Raw genomic sequence first — 19,988 nt, 5'->3', positions numbered from 1 at the left:
ACCCAATGCACCAACATGCATGGAAAGATGAGAAATATTGATGGGAGGTTTAATACCCAAACTTCTTCCTATTGTCACCATGTAAACATTGTTTCCACTGCCTCCCTTTGTTTAGCAAACCAGCTCTTAATCCTTCATCAGCTAAACGGATTTTGTAAATACAAATCCCCAAAAGCTGAAGCTCCAGTATTCTTGCTTTGTGTAAGACAACACAAAAAGGAAAATTCATTTCCTAATGAGTCTGTTGGGCCTGTTCACCTCTGCTACTAAATCAACCAGATGGGCCGTTCTTTTTCTTTTTTTATTTCCTGATGGTTCTCTACTTCTCGTCACCGTGCCAACCCATCATGTTCATATTCTTCAGCTGCTGAAAAGATTTGGGAGTTGCTTGCGTCCCCGTTGCTCTGTCATGTTGTATTTGTGCATCCGTTTTGGCCTGAATATGCTTTCTCTCCTGTGCGGCCGATGGAACCCTCTTATGAAACCCCTGATCAAAGAATAATGCATCGACTGTCACTCGGCCTCCCTCAGCAGTTGGCAAGAGCACTCTGAATTATTCAAATGCATTTTCATGAATACTTGTACAGCTTACAACTCAGTGGATGGGCAAATAACACTTACCCAAATAGAGTAACAGATCTTGTTTTGTAATTCCTGCTCATCACAGTAGTTCAGAATACAATCATTAATTCATTCTCGGCTGGATGATCAGTATGAACAGCTCTTTCTATGTTCTTTTGAAAGCTGCACAGTACATTAAGGCTTCTTCTGGTTCATTGTTCAGCTATTACATCAACATTTAAACACACGAGTATTTGACTTTATTTAAAAAGCCAGTTACGTCTTAATACGTCAACTTTGTAGGCGGGAGGCCTCTCAAGACTCAAATGAAACACATTTCTTTTGTGAGTGACTCAGAGTAACCTGATTTCATGAAGTGAACCTGAGTTTAACACCTTTTTATTCTTTTTTCCTTAAGTTTGTTTATTTATTTTTTTTGCTTATGTCTATTAAGGTTTTGCTGAGGTGGTGGTTTGATCATTCCTCTATCCTCCTCTATCATCTGAATACAAATGTTCCAAATACGAACCCTAGTAACTGCCCTGGATGACATTGACTGACTTGTGTCCAAGAGCTCTGCTAAGGTCTTCCGGTCCCGGTGCTGTTGTCAGGATATACGTCAAGTGTTGCTGCCGTTGCTTCACGCAAAAGCAAAACAACAGACCAAGACAGAGACCACATCCTCCAAAGACAACACCACACCATCCTCGAAGAACAAGACGAAGACCAAAATCAGACCGACCAAAACCAAAGGGTTGGAGTTTGACTAATATTTTAGGAAAGTGTTGGGGGGCTGTGGGTGGGTTGTACACCACAATACTCAAAAATTAATGTATTCAACCAAAACTATTTCAAGGTATTAAACTAATAACTGTCTTATTAAACTAATAACTCTCCAAGACCAGGAAAAAGCAGCTGAAGACCTGTCTCCAGCCCTCCATCCTTACCAAATATCGTAAAGACACTGATATTCAGCTGCTGCTCTGCTTGTTTTCAAATTTGCACCTTACCTTCTAATAACTGGGAATCACAGAACAGGCTTGAGCCAAGCTTTTTATTGCTCAAATGTAAATATAATGGACATAGTTAAGCTCATACCTCTGACAGATTAAAGCTTAAAGTAATCTTTTAATTTTAATATAGGATTATTTGGTAGTATTATGAAAGTTTTAGAATTGTCTAGTCGGTGTCCTGACTTGACTCTGTTCTGTGAAGGAAGGTAAAGATAAGGGTGATGGCAAGGAGGCCTTCCAACCGTAAAGACCCAGAGATAAATCAGCGGAAATATTCAAAAAGCTGCTCAGCAATTCAAAGAAGGGTTTGATTGATGTAATGCCAACAAATACTCCTTTATCATTATTTTATGTTTGTTCGTGGACACATCAGTGGACACCATTTGATCATTTCTGTGCTGTAGACACACTTGTATCTTCCACACAAGGGATTCATTTAAGCCTCATCCACATGGAAATTTCTGTGTGAGCAGTAAAAGTGTTCATCCTCTCACAAGAGTGAAGCTATTGATTTTGTGGGCAACGGCTGTTTCCTCTTCTCTCTTTAGTGGAAATTTTGGAGTTGTGTTACTGACAGAGGTCAGAGGATCATAAAAAGTCTACGCGACCGCACAAAAGACTGTCAGTTCGTCTTTTCAAGCCTCCTCCGATCTCGGAGCCCTGCGCTCATCCCACAGAGAGGCCAACTGAGGAGATAAAGGTCGGATGCACCTTTTCATGAGTTGTCGCTCTTAGCACAGCTATGGCACAGTGTGTATGAAATGCTTTCTTTTGCAGGATTCCATTTGCAGAGCTGCCATCTCTAAAGACTAGAACCCTTGTAAGTCTGCAGATTACATGTCTCATGACTATGTCATGTGCATTCAACATTAAGATACATCATGTGGGAGGTTTTTTTTCTAGCTCTATTTTTTTTTTTTATTTAGTTGTTAATGTTGAGGAGCTTGTTGTTGTTTATCCTAACGTGACTGGATGGGAACTGTAGATCCACCTAACCACATTTATACAAATAGTGTAACAATACTATTTGTAATACTCATGACACATTACATAATGCTAGCGTCATGAGAATGAGATGATATAAAATTTCAGCTACATTCTTAGGAAAATTAAGAATCCCTCTTTTCACAAATGGCAAAGTAAAAATCTGTCATCAGGTGAATAATTCAGCCCAGTTACTAACTGGTCCAAGTGTTGCGGTTTTTATTTCTCACTTATTCAAAGGTGTTCCTAAAGCCAAAGTGCAGACTCATTAAAACACAGTGAAATAGTCCTTTTTTGCTCTGAAGCAGAAGCTTCATTAGCAGCTAGCCATTAGCTAGTCTTCGTATTCTCGCAGTGCTTAAAAATCATTTGTATCTAGTCTGTCGCTCTTTCACCATTTCTTTTATTTTTTTCTTCCAAGAATCAGCTGAGCAGCTGCTGTTGCACAAATTATTTGGTGAGGTGTGCTTTATTAGCCGACCCTGTTAAAACAACAGAGCTACTTCCTTTCCTCTAACACATTAGCCTGGTATAAACCAGCTCCTTGTTCTTCGTCCTGAGGTTTCTGAACCCTCAGCTTTTATGGAGGCGTGGGCTCTGTTGAAGTTTTAAATGATTGGCACTTATTTTGTCCAATCGCTAACTTTTGGCCTTGACGCAAGTAATGCTCTTGCTCAACTGTGACGGGAGCTACGCTATGAAGCTTACAAATTGCATGCGTCTTTGACAGCAATAAAACACCATAGCAGTTCTCTCTCCAACCTTAATTGCTCAACATTAGGAAGTGTGTCCAACACAAACTGAATGGTTTTGTTCATCCTGAGAAATCGAGTCCAATGGGACAAATCTCAGACAAACCAGTGAAGGGAAATAAGAACCAAGTGGAATTGCATATTAAGGCAATGGTCAGAGTAATTACACATGAAGAAAGAGTCACATGGATCTGACGAGGTGATCATTCCACATCTTGATGACTATCAACGCTTTGCTCTCATTAAAATGACGTTTTTTCTCATATTTTTGTGACCTGCTTTTGCTACTTTTACAGCTATATTCTATTAAAATGATCACCATCATCGTAATATCATGATTTTATTCTTGTAATTTAAATTTCTTTTTAAAATGCTCAGTCATGCCCTACTCTGTCGTCAGAAATGTAGGCTATTTTCTCTAGTTACAAGGTGTCGAAGGTAGGGATGCACGATATTACAGGCATGGTATCGGCATCGGCCGATATTAGCCATAAAATTTAGTGTCAGACATTGGCCATTCAGTCAAAATAATTCACCAATATAAAAGGCGTTATTTTTATATAACAAACTGGTGACAATGATGCCTGCAGCACAGCACAACGTCATGACGTCACGCACGCCAACCTAAGAGCAGGACCAAGTGAAAATGTCAGTGGTGTGGAAGTTTTTTTTAAAGTGTTAAAGTGAACTGCTATTTGCAATGACTGCTCAACATCAGTGATGCGAAAAGGAGCGGCAACAAAGTCCTACAACACTTCAAACCTAATTAACCGTCTCAAGAACCACCATTCTGACCATTACGATGAGTTCATGGTGGCCAAAAGAAAAAGGAAGAGAGAGGTTAACCATGGAGGGGAAAAAATCCTCAACAGCCGTTTATTCTACAAGCTTTGGATAAAAATATGCGCTATTATTATTATTATTATTGGCCAAATGAGTTTTTAGTATATCGGCATATCGGATATCGACCAAAAGTCCAATATTGTGCATCCCTAGTCAAAGTGCGTCTTTGCGTTTCTCTGGTACTGTACCTCGTGTTGTCAGATCAGAATCCATTTGGACACAGATCTGAAGGCTTCTGGTTTACGCTCACCTCGCCAGACCAACACGCATTCTGACAGCAACTGGACACCACTTTGTGAGACAGACTTCACATCGATGAGAAACATTTGCGCCGGTTCAAATTGCCAAGATCTTATTATCCAGCAACACTGCAGTATTTATTAAAATTCACATGTAGACACAGAAAGCCCAGGATGATGCACAGTTATCTCGTTCTCCTTGAACGCTTTGGTTTGGTGCCAATTAAGCCGCCTCTGTGTCTCCTTCGGAAATAACACCAACACCCCGCTTTTCAGCTCCCCCCCACCTTATCAGCCCCAGTTTATATCATATTGTTGAAGAGGAGTGAAGGGAATGAATATTTCAGGAGCTGAGCGAGCACGAAGCACCGCCAGGGCTTCATACCATCTTGTTTGCACTTACTACAGCCATTAAGTTTACAAGCAGCATTTGTATTTATCACCAGGCCTGGATGCTTAGAAGCAATCACAAACCAAACACAGGCAGAGAAATAACAAGGTTCAGGTTGACATGTGAGGAAAAACTGAGGTGAAGTGCTGACATGCTGATGTCTTAGCAGATAACACTTAAATCATTTTCCTCCAAAACTTCACTGGTAAGGGTTCAAAGAGATATAGCCATAATACAAATTTTTGGAGTAAGTAGTGGTGTTTGAAGTTATTTTATGGGATTTTGCTGTAAGGCCCAGAATTGATTTGCAGAAGGGATAAAAGGAAGATACTTTATCTTCAGAGCTTTGTCGGAAAAAGCTTAGCATCCATTGGTAGTTCCGCCAATATGCCTGCAGGGCATGGAGGTAGGGTGAGAGGGGGGTTGCTGGCATTGACATTATATACCAGAATGAATTGTGCTGAGTTTACACCTCCTGCTGCTTACGTTCTGCTCTTTCATAATCTTTCATGAACCACACAATGTTTTATTTAATGTCCTGGGTCAGAGAGAAACTTGAGAAAAAACATATTAATAATGAAACGTGTGGTACTGGGGAGGGAAAGGAGAAGACGAAGAAGAAAAACTTGTTTGAGGCTTTTCAGCAAACAGGTCAGAAGACCTTTTGAAGTCGGCTGCTTCGGTGCAGTCAATAGTTTAAGAACTTGTGTTATTTCTGAATGTAAGGCCAGCTTGGACTTTTTCCTACTTGAAAATGCCAAATATCTCCTCGCTGCTGCCCAGCGTCTCACCGCGGTCCCAAGAATACCCCCGCACCAATCTCCACTCTCCAGTATATCAGCTCGGTGTTTTACTGAGAAGCAGTCAATGAACCAAAGGTTATTCTTTAAATATAAAGTATAAAAACATAGAGGTTCTTGCATTACTAACTAAATAATTTTAGTGTTCACTTTTTCTGCTGTTTTAATTTAGGAAGAATGGAGTCGGTTTCTTATGGGCTGCTGTTTGTCTTAAGAGAAAATAACAATGGGGCTGAGCTTTTGAAAGTCATTATCATGTTCATTTATTCATACGCGTCACTGTTTCAAACTAAATGTTTAATTGCGCTGCTGAATATTTAGTGGACCAAATAAATATTTTCCTCCAAACTAAATATTTTGTTAGCAAGCTGAGGTAGCTAAATGTATAGTTTAGAAACCAAGTATTTAACTAGTGCTAAGCTACATACTTAGTTAATATGCAAAATCACCTGTTGATCAGAGGAACTGCACTATCAAAACAAGCTGTTCCTGTCGATGTAAATGTTTGCCTCATTCTTTGTTTTAAGGTAAAATGTACAAGAAAGGAGGAAAAGACACCGCGATGAAGAGGTGACTTGAAATGATTCACCAGCATGAGTTTGTAGAGAGATTCAGAAGACCTAGCTTTTATTTTGATAGTAAACTTCCAGTTATCGGCATGTAAAGTTGCACATTACCTAAAAATTAAGCTCCCAGCTAAATATTTAGATTGTTAGATAAATATTTAACTTAAATATAATTATTTAGATTGTTCACTTGGTTTGGAGATTACCAACTAAAAATTTCGTTAGAAGCTAAATGTTTGGCTTTGAACTTGGCATTTATAAATGAATAAATAACGTGGTGAAAATATGGCTTTGAAAATAAACCAAAAACATTTTTTCTTTTATGACAAGATAAATAATCCAAATTACAGCTGTTACTTTTGGACAGTGTGACCCCGTAATTTCTGTAAACATTTTCTGCTGCTTCTAATTCCTTTCAGCTTCCTCTCCATGTTGCTTTGACATGAGCTACTGCTATCGACGCCAAGGGGAGCAAGCATATGCTGTGGCCATAAATGTTTGTATTCCCTGCTGGAGCCTAATTTGCGGCTCTGTTTAGATGTGGACGGGTAGCGAGCTCCTGGCCTCTCTGCCTCCCAGCTCTTAATTGCTTTATTACAACCATCATTTGAACTGGAGGCAAAAAACACTTTGGCAGCCTAGCATCACGATGGCCTTGCTGTGGGGTTGTGATGAAAAGACTGTAGTGTAATTACCATTTGCAAATCTGCATAGTCATCAATTTTGTTGTTTTGCTGACTGTGATGTATGCAAAAAAAAAAATATTATAGCATTAGTCAAGTTTCCTGCAACATGAATATTTATCAACAGTATTATCATCAGGTTAGGGCAGCTGGCCTTTTGTATCTGTAATATTTGTTATTATGCTCTCATCATGTGAATAATTTGTCTGGAGATCTGAAGTTTAACTCAAGAAATGTTTGCTGATGGAATTTCAACTGAGCATGGAAAAGTAGCTCAACACTGCCCCCTAATCTCCAGCCGCTTGGACCGCTTTTATGTACGCCGATGGAAACCAGTGCAGATGTAGAGGAATCCAAGGACAATGACCTCCTAGAGGTTTTTATTGTGAAAGTCCACAGGAAGTTGTCGCAGTCAGAACTGTCAGAACAGAAAGTTTTGTATTAATATTTTGCTTTTAGTGGATCCTCAGGTTTTATAAAAGCAGTCTAATAAAAACAAGCCACACAATGATGACTGGGAAACCTAAAATTGCTTTGCATCAGCAAACAGCTAGCAACAAGATAAAAACATGATCAATAATGACATATGTAAGTGGTAAAGGTGAGTGGACATCCCTAACTTCCTACAACTAATAACATTTCCAAGAACAACTGATTGAACCTTGTGGTAGTTTGTGCAGAATGAATGAAGATTGGCTGGTATGTGATCAGAGCTGGAACGTATTCACATATATCAGCCACATATACAGTACCTCCACTTGGATGGATCTGAAATTCCCTCATTTCTGAGTCGTCTCTGTGCTATCTCATGAAAAAGCTCCATGTCAGAGCACCTGTGCCTTCAGAGGAAAGTCCAGGGGCCGTGTGACTTATTCATGACTCTCCCGGCGTTATCCGTCCCAGGTCTCTGCATGTAACCTGCGTTGCCTCACAGACCAGCCCTTTGCCTCTTTCCACGCTTCAGCTTGCTCATCCTGTTTAAAAAGTAAACAGCCAGTTGCATCCGTGCTAATAATTCATGGGCCTCGAGAGGGAAAGGTGTTTATGTGGGGATATGAGATGCTATTAGCATCTATAGGGTCTCCACCACCTTGGAATGAGGTCCTACTTTAAGCTGATCCCACCTTTATTTTAAACATTTCACAATAAGCTCAAAGCTGTTGCTGGTGTTCCTGTGGCAGTAAAATGTAGCCATCATCAACGATGCAATTAGAAACATATTCCTGTAGTCAAGACGGTGCTAACTAGCTAACTTGCTGGTTATCTATCTAGCTAAGGCTAGCTAGCTATGGTCTAAATTATTACACCAACATTTCATAATTATCTTTCAATTGTTTATCATTTTATGCATCATCTAAAAATTTGGTGAAGTTCATTTATTATTTTGAAAATTGATCAAAAGCAATTAGAAATTAGACTATTAACTATTAGAAATACAAAATAGATATTATTTCTGTAACAAAAATTACTGAATGAATCAAATCTATGCAAGCTGAATTTCTAAATATTTTTTTCTTTGTTAGTTTTTGGCTTACCATTGATGGAACAAAGTTTGCTTCTTATTGTCCAATTCTTATTATAATCACATTTTTAAACATGGCACAATGAGATTCCTTTGTGTGGACACACACATAGTTGGAACAACTTTTAAATAGAATAAAGTTACTAAAACACAATACAGTGTTGATTGGGAATCATATCAAACCAAGTACGCAGATATATTGGTGCATTATTTGTCTCAGAGGGTAATGTGTGGTACCCTGAATCCCATGTACACATGTAAACACAGATGTGTACAAACACCACTTTGGTCAGAGTTTTTGTAAATAATTGTTTTTTAGTGATATAGAACACAATTTGTGTGTAGATGAAAGGTCAAAATGCACAAAAATGTATTTGTTTTCCGAGATATCTACGGGTTGACGAGGCCTTAGGAATCCGTTATGTGAGCGATGGACTGCAGCTGCTGCACAAATGGTTTTGTGAATGGATGAGCTTGATTATTTACCAGTGATGTTGGGATTTAATGGCTCATAATCAGTACATGTCAGCTGTAGCTTAATAACGACATCATTAATGTCTTTCTAAAAGATTATTGTATGCATGAAATGATTTAAATAGTCCAGGAAGTCAGATACGTCTTGCTGCAACATTACAAGACGACTCTGGGCTGGAAATATCAGAACAAAACCACTTCCTGGTCCGTTAATTCACACTCATTTATTTACTTACAACTCTTTGTCTCGTTCGTTATGTTGTAATTCACACCTTCTATTTGAACATCTTTGCTATTTAGAACTGAGAACGAAGGTTCTCGTGCGGATTTAGAAAATAGTTTCTCAATATTATTAACCTGTTTAATCCCCAAAAAATTTTCTGCAAAATACGTGGATGCATTTCAATCCTTGGACCTCCCTAACGCACGGATTAATTCCTAGCAGGAAACGCATGGTTTTTTTTTTTCTTTTTTGAAGCAATCTGATTGGCTGACATAGGCTTTTATATAATTGCATAAGATTCAGACTGAGTCTATATATAATATATAATATTTGTATTATATAATACAAATAATAAATACTATTGTATTTATTATTGTATTTATTATTTGGTAATAAATACAATAGTATGTGGGATCGTGATGTTTATGACTGTGCTTTAAAAATAGAAATGTTTTAAGTCAATTCAGTAGTTTTTTTGTATCTATGTTGAACCTCAGATATGTGTATCTGTATCGGAATTGAAAAAAGTGGATGTTGCTAGTTAAGCATGTTTCTGCCGAGTTTGTTGTAGATGCTGACGGCTGTGGGCAGGAGGGATCTCCTGTAGCAGTCTATATAACAGTAGATGGATCGGAAGAAGCCTCTGACTGAAGACACTCAGTTGTTGTATGATAGTCGGATGAAGAGGATGCTTCAGAACAGAACCAAACGTCTTTATCAGCTTGTTGAACTTTTTTAAGCCACTAACCCAGATGCAGCTAACCTGAAAAAAAAGATCTGGATGTTCGGGTCAGAAAATGCTTTTGGATCAGTTCTAACCTCACTCTTCCGTTGCAATAGAAGTTCAAAGTGTAGTGATTTAACTGGACAACTGATATACCCACCACACCAAAACCAGAATGCACTTTAGATGTATTTATATCTGACTAATGCCCCATAAGACAGTTCAGCTCTGCATATTTAAGAACCTTTACTCTAAGCCATCTCTTTGAAACCTCTTCCTAATCGCCCATGCTTAAATGGTAATTGCACATGCCTCTACCAAACACTTGCTTTTTTTTTATTGTCAGGGGCTTTTTGTTATAGAAATATGTTACTAATGGCTTATGAATTAATAAGAAGCCAAACTGAATTAGAGTTTCATGCAAGGTGACTGTAAAGAGCTTGAAAGCCCCCAACCTTTTATTCAGATTTCAGGATTTTCTGGACGAGTGGGTTCCTTTTTTGCTGTGGCCTATAATGCATCCTTTGTCGTCGTCTCTCAGCAGTGCTTTAGGCCGCGGGATGCTCTCGGTGTAATTTACTTACCCGAGCAGAGCCATTAATTTTCTATTATTGTGAAAAGATGATTCTTGTTTTGGAGGCTGTCTCGATTATTTATTTAGATACACAGCAGGGGAAACACGAGGCGGCGGCTAATGGAATATAAAGTCGCAGGCCTCATTCCCATTCTGACATTTAACTACAGAAGCGGCACATGTGTTAATGTGTCCTCCCCAAGCACCTTAATTCAACTTGAAATTCCTAATGGAACTCGCTATCTGCACTGGGCCTTTGAGACGGTGAGAGGGGGGCGACTTGACTCACAAATTCACTTGTCTGAATCTTAGCTGTATGTCTAGCGACTTAAATGCTCCACTGCTTGCGCGTCTAGAGGGAAACGACATTAGAGCATTCTCACTTGTACCGTTGCCTTCTTTCACTTTTTTTTAATGCAGTGACATGATATTTCTGTTGCTAAATCACAGCATGTTTATTATTTCCTGGTTGCAGTGTCAGGTTATAAAAGTAAGTTTAGTTAATAGGAGAGCAATGGGGGTTTTATTCATGCAGGTATAGTGAAAAAGAAATCACACCCTCTTTCACAGCTCATGTTTCAGTAGTTTAAAAAATTTCAAAAATAAATTGGCTTTAAGAAAACCCGTCAATTAAAAAAAGTCATTTTTTGATAAGTGTTGGTGCTATGGTGTGGTGGAGGTTTTAGCCATTTCGACATTGGTTTATTCCACAAAACTGCAAAGGAAACACTTTTTCTTTTCACATCACACGAGTCACATGATCAACGACTGGATGTTGCCCTTGGCAAAAACGATGATGAAGAACATGACAGGAAGCAGTTGGACAGTGACAGCGCGGCATGTTTTTTAATGACCCATCAGCTGAAAAAACATATTCCTTGAGTTTCTTATTAAATGGAAATACCTCGGTTGCAAAATAGTTTGTTCTCGTTTGTAATGGAAACGGTGCTATTGTGGGGAGTTTTCCAATATCAGCTCAGATCTTTGTCCATCCTGAGTCCCTGCAAAACTGTTTTATATTCCTTCTATTTATGGACGTGAAAGGTTTCTGCTCCTCAAACATCAGTTCCAGCACTGCTATGAACTGGCCAGAAATCCTCATTAAAGGATTTTCAACATGTGAGGATTCAATGAAAGGGCTTTTCGGTACCAAACGCCTCAAGCCATGGAACATGGCATCCATGGCGTTGAGATTAAACCAGAACAATAATTTGTCAGAACATCCTGGCGGGTGCAGTGGACTGGAACCGTTCACACAAAACCAAACATGAGTTTGCTTTTCACTATAAACATATCACATTAGAGTTTGGATGTCAGTAATTATTTTAGAAGTAGCTGCTGCTATTGTAGATTTTAAAATTATTATCATAAGAGCTACTGCCTACTGTCCCCAGGAGAAAACTGTGCAGGGGGCCTATGCCTGGCACAGTGTACTATAATATCATTTCTTTGAATCCTACTGTGCCTAATTTTGACAAATGCTTTTAAACAAAACTGTTTAAAAGCATTTTCAAAACATTGTTTACCAATTATTTAATTTATTACAAATTATGTTGTTGTTTTTCATGATGGTAACAGTAATGGCAGCTGTCTGATCACATCATAAAGGGATTTAGGGCTCAGAGCCACTTTTCTATATTTATTTTTTCAAAATACAGTATTATTAGTAAATCTGTTATGTACTGTAATATAAAATACATAAAGACTCATTTAATGATTTCTGACTTTACCTAAGTTGTTCAATCACTAGATGTAATGTTAATACTTATAACTGGTTATGTTATTTTATACTTTCCATACTGTTCTGCAATATATTTGTACTATTTCATAAGCAATATTGTTGCTTACCATGCATTCCAGCCCAACATATTGAAAATAACGTTAGATTTTGGTTTGGTGAAGACATTTTGTAAACATCTTGAAATAAAAGAAAACGACGTACAGACATGAAGTCGGTGAAATCGCTGATAAATGGATTTATTAAGCAGAAATAAGAAAGTTAAAATCCATTTATAAGGACTGACCTTCACCACCCCGTTTGCTTTGCCTTCATTGAGGCGTCAGCTCTGGAAAGTTGAGCAAAATGCTGCTGCATGTAAATGAAGGTCTGCTGAGTGGGCAGAAATGTTTCTGCCCGGCTCTGATTCAGAGCCTTCCAACTCGGTTGTTATTACAGTTAATGACAGCGTCTCATCTGAATGACTAACATCCAGTCAAGTGCTGTGACTCGTTCCTTTTTGGCTTTTCTCTTGTTCACTTTACTGCAAAGGACATCTTCCTGGTTCAAACTGCGGCGGAGGCCAACAACCTCATCATGAAGTTCACTGATGATTAAGAGCAGCTTATTAAGCAGAGTCTGCTGGAATAAAATAGATCTCATAAGAGACGGATGGGACAGAAAGTCCTCATCTTAGCAAAAACGATTAACAGGGTGCCAGGTAACTAAAGGGACGACGCAGCTCTTAGCAGGTTAATTAGCCGATCATAATAACGTTGCCTCACATCACTGCTGGCTTTATATAAATAATGTTTTTCACCAAATGGCACGCAGCCCAGTCTCTGCGCATTAATACAAAACAGCATTCCTTCTTACATATTACCACCAAAAGACTTCACCTGCTCCAAATGGAGAATTTAGAGCAGGTTCTGTTTGGTGGCTATCCTCTGCGATTAGTGTGACAGAGATCACAAAGTTTGCAGCTTTTCATTCATGGAATGAAAAGCTTAGAAAGCTTCAAGTATTTCATTCAATCAGGAACTTTTTTCAAGGTACTTTTTGACCCACTTTGACAGAAATAGTATATATACTTGTCTTGTTTGGAAGAAAAACAGTCCGCAGTAGGTTTTTCATTCTTTGTTTAGATCTCTTGTTTACATGAGTCAAACAGAATATCATTAAAAAGTGAATTTTGTAAAACAAAAAAAACGATAGGTTGTCTTGACAGCCGTCCAACAAACAGTCACATCCTCCATAAGGAGGGTAAGCCATGAAATGTGATTATTAAAGAAGCTGGATGTTCACACAGTGCTGCATTACATAACATATCAATTACTGGAATGCTATGTGGAAGGAAAAAGTGTGGTAGAAAAAGGTGGGTCAGTATTGAGAGGATTGCTGAGTGAAGTCCATTCCAGAGTTGACGAGGCCTGGACTACAGCTGGAGCCACTAAACCAGGGGTGTTCAACCTGCGGCTCCGGAGCCCTGAGCGGCTCTTTAGACCTTCCACTATGGCTCCTAATAACTTTGGACAAATGAACCTGGCCCCAGACCTGGCCGCATGGGCGGGATTTGGGGGGCATTGCCCTCCCACAGAGTCAGATGTGCCCTCCCTGGACCGGAAGCTTTTTTTTTCATTTTTACCTCAGTGACTAACTTTCTATTAATCCTATCTCTATTTGATACATTATGTATCAAGTAGCCTACTGTTTGCTACCGCATTTCCCGTATCTGTGCCGTCTGTCTCTAATAATTTTTCAGCTGCTACAACAGTTTAATCCATTGTTAAAATGTCGTTCTGTGTTTTTCCGAGACGCCTTTGAACACAACGCAAGCTTTAAGATGCTTGCACTGGTTTTCCACCTGTGTGGCAGCGACGCACACCTGCTGCTGCTATGCAGAGACAGGTGAGTTTTAGAATCCTGGCAGCAAATCAGCAAAAGGCAAAAAACGTTGCTGTTTTTTTTGCCCCAAACTAACAGAGTGAACTGAGTGACGCTGTGGGATGCAGGTAATGTTAGCTAAATGATGACTAGCTGGTGCCAATATTGTTAAACTTGTTAACAGGAATGGGCTGCTAGTAATGTTGTTATCTATGTCGTACTGGTTACATTTAGTTGAGTAACATTTAGGTACTTATAAGAGTAGTTTTACTGCCCTGTACTTTTTTATTTTACTTGAGAAATATTACTATAGCTACTCTTACTTGAGTAGACTGATTTTGCTTTTAAAGAAATAGACTTCACAGATTTTAAACCTTAGATTTCAGAAACTTATGAACTAATGTTTATGCAAATTTGAACTAACTTACTCAACATTTTACTTGTCACTGTTTATATCTTTATTGTTTATTTTGCAATAATAAACATGGTTTATTTTATTTTATTTAAGATTACCGTATTTTCCGCACTATAAGATTATAAGATGTATATGTGAGAATGTGGCTGTTCTTTTTTTTTTTGCCAGTTTGTTGATTCTTGCGTTGTGTGTGAATTGTGAGACAGTTATTTTTTTGTTTTTGGGCATGTGCACCGACTGATGGCACCCTTTGAATTTCGTTGTCCTTGTGACAATGACAATAAAGATTTATCTTATCTTATCTTATAAGGCGCACCTAAAAACCTTCAATTTTCTCAAAAGCCGACAGTGCGCCATATAATCCGGTGCGCCTTATATATGGACCAATATTGAGCCACATCAGGTCTCGCAACTACGGTAAGCAGCCACCGACTTCATTTTCCCCCGTAGAAGAAGAAGCGCGCGGCGGTGCACGCTGGGTTTTGTGTAAAGACCCCAAAATGGCTCCTATTAAGAGACACGCTTACGACGCAGTTTAAGCTCAAGGCGATCAGTCACGCAATAGAACACGGGAATAGAGCAGCAGCCAGAGAATTTAACATGAACAAATCAATGGTTATAGCGGAAGTGGAGGAAGCAACAGCTGTTCATTTTGGGAATGAACGGAGTTTTCAGAACGCTGGTTTGTAATCTATTAATAAAGTTTGACTGACCTATCTGACTATTTTGTTGACATTCCCTTTAGCGCAGTTCCATCTAATGGATGCATAACGTAACCCCAGCCTCTACTGTAGCGTCTTTTCTATGCGCCTTATAATGCGGTGTGCCTTATATATGAAAAAAGTTTTAAAATAGGCCATTCATTGAAGGTGCGCCATATAATGCAGAAAATACGGTACATGAAGATTTGTTTATGCATTTATATTAAAGTAGAAGCTCGTTTACTTTGCTTCTCCCCCCCGTTGCTGGGGCTGACTTGCGCAATCCTCCTTCATTAATAGAAATGTATATTTGAGATAAATCAAAACTTTTTTTAGCATAGAAACCCAGCTAATGATATTCTAATTAATTCACACTCACCTGTAATCATGACGGTTCAAGTCTTCAGAGTGTTTACTTCCTGCTCCTGCACAGAGGAAACCTGCAGTTGCTAGAAGTCAGAGGACTTGTCAAAGGTCAAAGGTCAGCAGTCAGCATTATCTCGCTCAGGTTAAAAGTGACAGTTGAACCACACACTTCATCCACCCCCTAATTGACTTCCAAACACTGCGGCGCTTTAGTGGTGGAGTAACTCCTCAGCATTAGCTGCAGCTGTAAAGTCAATATGACTTTATTAGCGACTCCGTCTCCATCGACGGGCCCTACTTGCACTTTTGACCTCAAATAACTGTGATCCGCCGTCTGGAGATCGCTCTCCGGCTCGTCTCTCTTCCCTTCTTTCCTTCCTTCCGTCACTTACTCTGTCATTATTCCGCCTCTCAATGATCATGTCACCCTCCGACTCCAAATCCCGGAAGAGTGCGGGCGGCCAGGAAATTCGATATTGTTGCTTCCCCTCCCTTTTTTTCGGAGTCCATCGGTAAACCTCGCTAATCCGTAAAGCCAACCTTGGATTTGAGCCACTGAGTCTGAAGGGAAAGTAATTGGGTTGTTGCTAATAATTGGATTTTCTACAGCTTGGATATAAAAAAAAATAACAATGTTCAGACCAGACTAAGCCCACACCTTTTTAAGCTTCAGTTCATAGGCTGAGGCAAGCCCCAGGTTGCGCATAGAAAATGATTAACATTTAAAATCTGCTTTCAGCCTCTGTGTTTTTAAATAGAGCTGTTTGAAAGCTCTAATTTTTGATAAGAATGCTTTAAGCCCTCGTAAGATGGACTGAGTGGGTCATTAACAAAAAAAACACATACATTAGCTACCTGCAACAAAATAGGAGAGAGGGTGAGAAAATCTTTGGAAGCTGAGGAAAGGATATAATGATTTAAAGACATTCAGAGGCATTTCTTTTTATCTTGGTGTTGAAAACCAGACGCATGGATCTGACGGAGTGGATGCATTAGTATGAACAGAGCTGAGGGGGAGAGTTGCTGGGCAGGTGAGCTCTGTGAGGCTGGAGGCTGCGTCTCCAAGGAGGAGCTTTGTGGAAAGAGGCGGGGCTTTGTGAGACCAGGTGTTTAGGCAACGGTTGCCACGGGTGATTAAAGGATTTCTCAGACATTCAAGAAAGAATCAAAGCAACACTCCAGGTAGGTTATTGATGAAGGAATAACATCACATGATAAAAAGCTAAAAAGGGTGAATTTTAAATGAACCCCTGTCCCTGCACCACCACCACCACCAATGTTCTGTAACTAGATAAAGGGCACAACTGCTCAAAAGTGTCACACCATGACAAGCAAAAACAGACAAAATCTACATGAATTTATTTGAAAGAAGATTGGTTAAAACCCGGTGAAGCTTATTCTTCACAATTTATGTATAAAACTATGTTATGTGGAATTTAAATGTTAGGAAAATACAAAATTATAATTATAGTATATCCAGATGCTATTCAGATGTATCAACAGCTTTCTCCCAGTTAACTGTATTTCTACGTTGTGCTCGTAGCCAAATGGATTCACAAGCAAACTAAGTAGCTGCTCGTGGCCTCCTGGCCAGCAGGGGGCACCCCAAGACTCAATGAATTTTTATACACTATATGTGTATATTATATGTGTACATCACACATCCTTTTGTGGTGTTTGTTGTTTTCAAGTCAATTGCAGCAAGAATAGTTGCAGACCGGTATGAGTCTCACTTTCTTATAAACTTAAGTCATATTTATTTATTTTAAAGGTGATTAACTAAAGTGCCACTTTTTCGACTTTTTTGAGCTTTACATCATCTTCTAATGTTATTCCATCATCAAAAACAAACCCGGAGTGCTGCCTTGATTCTTTCATGCATGTTTGAGAAATCCTTTGATCTCCATGGCAACTATCGGGATCTACAAAACAACTGATTATCCCTAGCCCCGCCTTCGAGGATGAAGCCCCTCTTTCCTCTCATCAGTTTCTAAAATTTTGCCTCACAGAGCACACCTCCCCACGACTCCCTCCTCAGCTCCTTCAGACTAGCCAGCAGCAATTAGCAAACACTGACTGGAACGGCTCTGAGTTTCAGTGAAACATAGGAGCCATGTTGTAATGACTTCCTGAAGGCAGAGTTTCAGAAAGAGCAGGAGTTTTTAAAGTGACAGAAGCCCAATTTCAACACATTAAATTACAAAGTCAGATTTCTTATATGTGTGATATATTTTATAACAAATGAAGGTAACATAATAATTTCATTGTGCTAAAGAAATGGCACAATGTGACTGGAAAACACTTAATACTGCCCTTCTAATCATTTAACTCCATTAAAAGTTTTGAGTCCTCCAACTGGTAAATATTATAGATCCACATATTATTGTTTAATTGATTTAGTTATTTATTTCAATATTGGTATTTATTGTTTTTATAAGGTTTTTATTTTTGACTACAATTTTACTTTCAGCCTTCAGATCAGGGACAACAAATTTTAAAGAACAATGAAAAATTAACAAATGAAATCTTTCAATTTAAACTGTTTTGGCATATGTTTGACTGTTTTACCAAACTTTCTGTGTGGTAACCTGAAGTACAGCCAATATGAGGGAAAACCCCCCCAAAAACACTGAGGCTCCTGTGGGCTTTAGTTTGCAAACTGGCATTCACTGTTTGAAAAAGTCTCCAAGAAGCCATGGGAAGCGAAGGAAATGAGCAGCGTACCACATGTCGGGGCCCGTGCATAGACCGGGGGGCCGGGGACGGGAGGGTGGGGGGGAGACAACAATGCTCCCCATCGTGTCTTTGAGGTCCCAGCCCAGATTATTGGGAAGGAGCGAACCTCATGTTGCTTTAAGGGAACAGCGGAGGGCCTCGTCTTGCCGCGCTCCCTCTTTCGCCTAACCACCCTCCCCTCACCCCCTGGATGATACAGTGAAGTCATCCTCACTGTTCTCCCCTGTGAAGCTATTAGATCTCGAGGCATGCTGGCTTCACAAAGCACCACTCTAACGGCCAACGTCTCCCAAACAAGTTCTCTCTATACGGCAAATCCATAGGCTCCTACAAATGTTATTGTGCTCCAGATCCCTGCTGGGTCCAGCGAAAGTCAGTTTTGTGCTGCAAAAACATGATTACACACTTGGATGTGCTGAAAGGTTGAAAAACTCGCAAAAAGAAAAGAAAAAAAAAGCTTTCTCTAGTGAGTGAAGTAGACCTCTCAGGTCTGAAAGATAACAATGTGGTCAGGTGGATGGAAGATTATTAGCATTAAAAGTCAAAACGTGAGTTCTTAAACGATATTCATAGTGATTGTAGGTAAAATAAAACGATATAGACACTGTGATGAACCGGGTAGCAGAGCAGGTTGCAGGACTGAAGTGCTGTCTGTCTCTCACAGACAGCAAAGAGCCCCCCCCCCCCACCCATCATTTTCTTTATTACTACACACTAAAGGTCAAAGCTAAAAAAAGAATCTTCATGGAGTGACTACAATTATATGTAATTCTGCTGCAATAGCAGGAACAAAGAACTCAGAGCACAGTTATTTTCAGAAAGCTGTAATTTTGTAATTTCAAATAAGGACAAAGCTATACGCACAAGCCGGTCCATGAGTATTAGAAAAAAGAAAAAGAAAAACGGAGATTATAGAACTATGTTGGAATAACAAAAGGGTTTGATGTGTTGTAGTTAAATGTAAAAGAGAGGAAACGCAGGCATGCATACCTAGCTCTGTTTGCAACTAGCTCATAGAACTAAGTGGTATTTGGAAAATGAGAATTTGGAGCTTGAATACTGGAAAGAAAAGACAAAAAAGACAATTTAATAAATGACAAGTTGAAAAGCTCCCAACATCTCTCTGCTTTCTAACCCTCCCACTAGGCAGGTTTAAGGAGAGTGGCAACAGCAAATGAGGTGGATTAGCAGACCTTTCCAAAAACTGATGTCATCCAGCAGATGGTAATAATCTGTTGGCATGTGATGATGCATATAGCAACCATCTTCAGTCAGAGGCCACTTCAAATTTGTTGAAAGACTGACAGATATATATATATGTATATATATATATATATATATATATATATATATATATATATATATATATATATATATATATATATATCTTTAGATATACATAATGAAGGAATTCAACTCTTAAGAATCAGTTGAATCTTTATTGGCATCATTCATTGCTGACTGACTTTTTCCATGTTTTGATTCATGCTTGGTGATGAACTCCATGTATTTGAGACAGGAAGACCTCCATGCCATCACCTTAATCATGAGCTCTGGCCCAGTGAATCCAAAACATTAACGTTACTTCCAGCCAGAATATGTTGGTAAAATTAAGAGATTTTCCAAATATATGAACAAATCTGACCTTAAATATTTAGTCAGTACTGATTCATATCCATATATTTAGTTATGACAATATCTGAATAAAAGAAACGATGGCGTTTATGTTAACCCTTGACTGGAAATTGCTTTATCTTGTTCTGCTCTTTTTCTGAACAGAGCAGAACTTGTACAATTACAACTTTGTACAAGTAACATAT

Source organism: Xiphophorus maculatus, chromosome 9, assembly GCF_002775205.1.
Source record: "Xiphophorus maculatus strain JP 163 A chromosome 9, X_maculatus-5.0-male, whole genome shotgun sequence".
In the NCBI taxonomy this organism is placed as follows: Eukaryota; Metazoa; Chordata; class Actinopteri; order Cyprinodontiformes; family Poeciliidae; genus Xiphophorus; species Xiphophorus maculatus.
The sequence above is the reverse complement of the archived record's forward strand: the minus strand, read 5'-3'. Positions refer to the sequence as shown.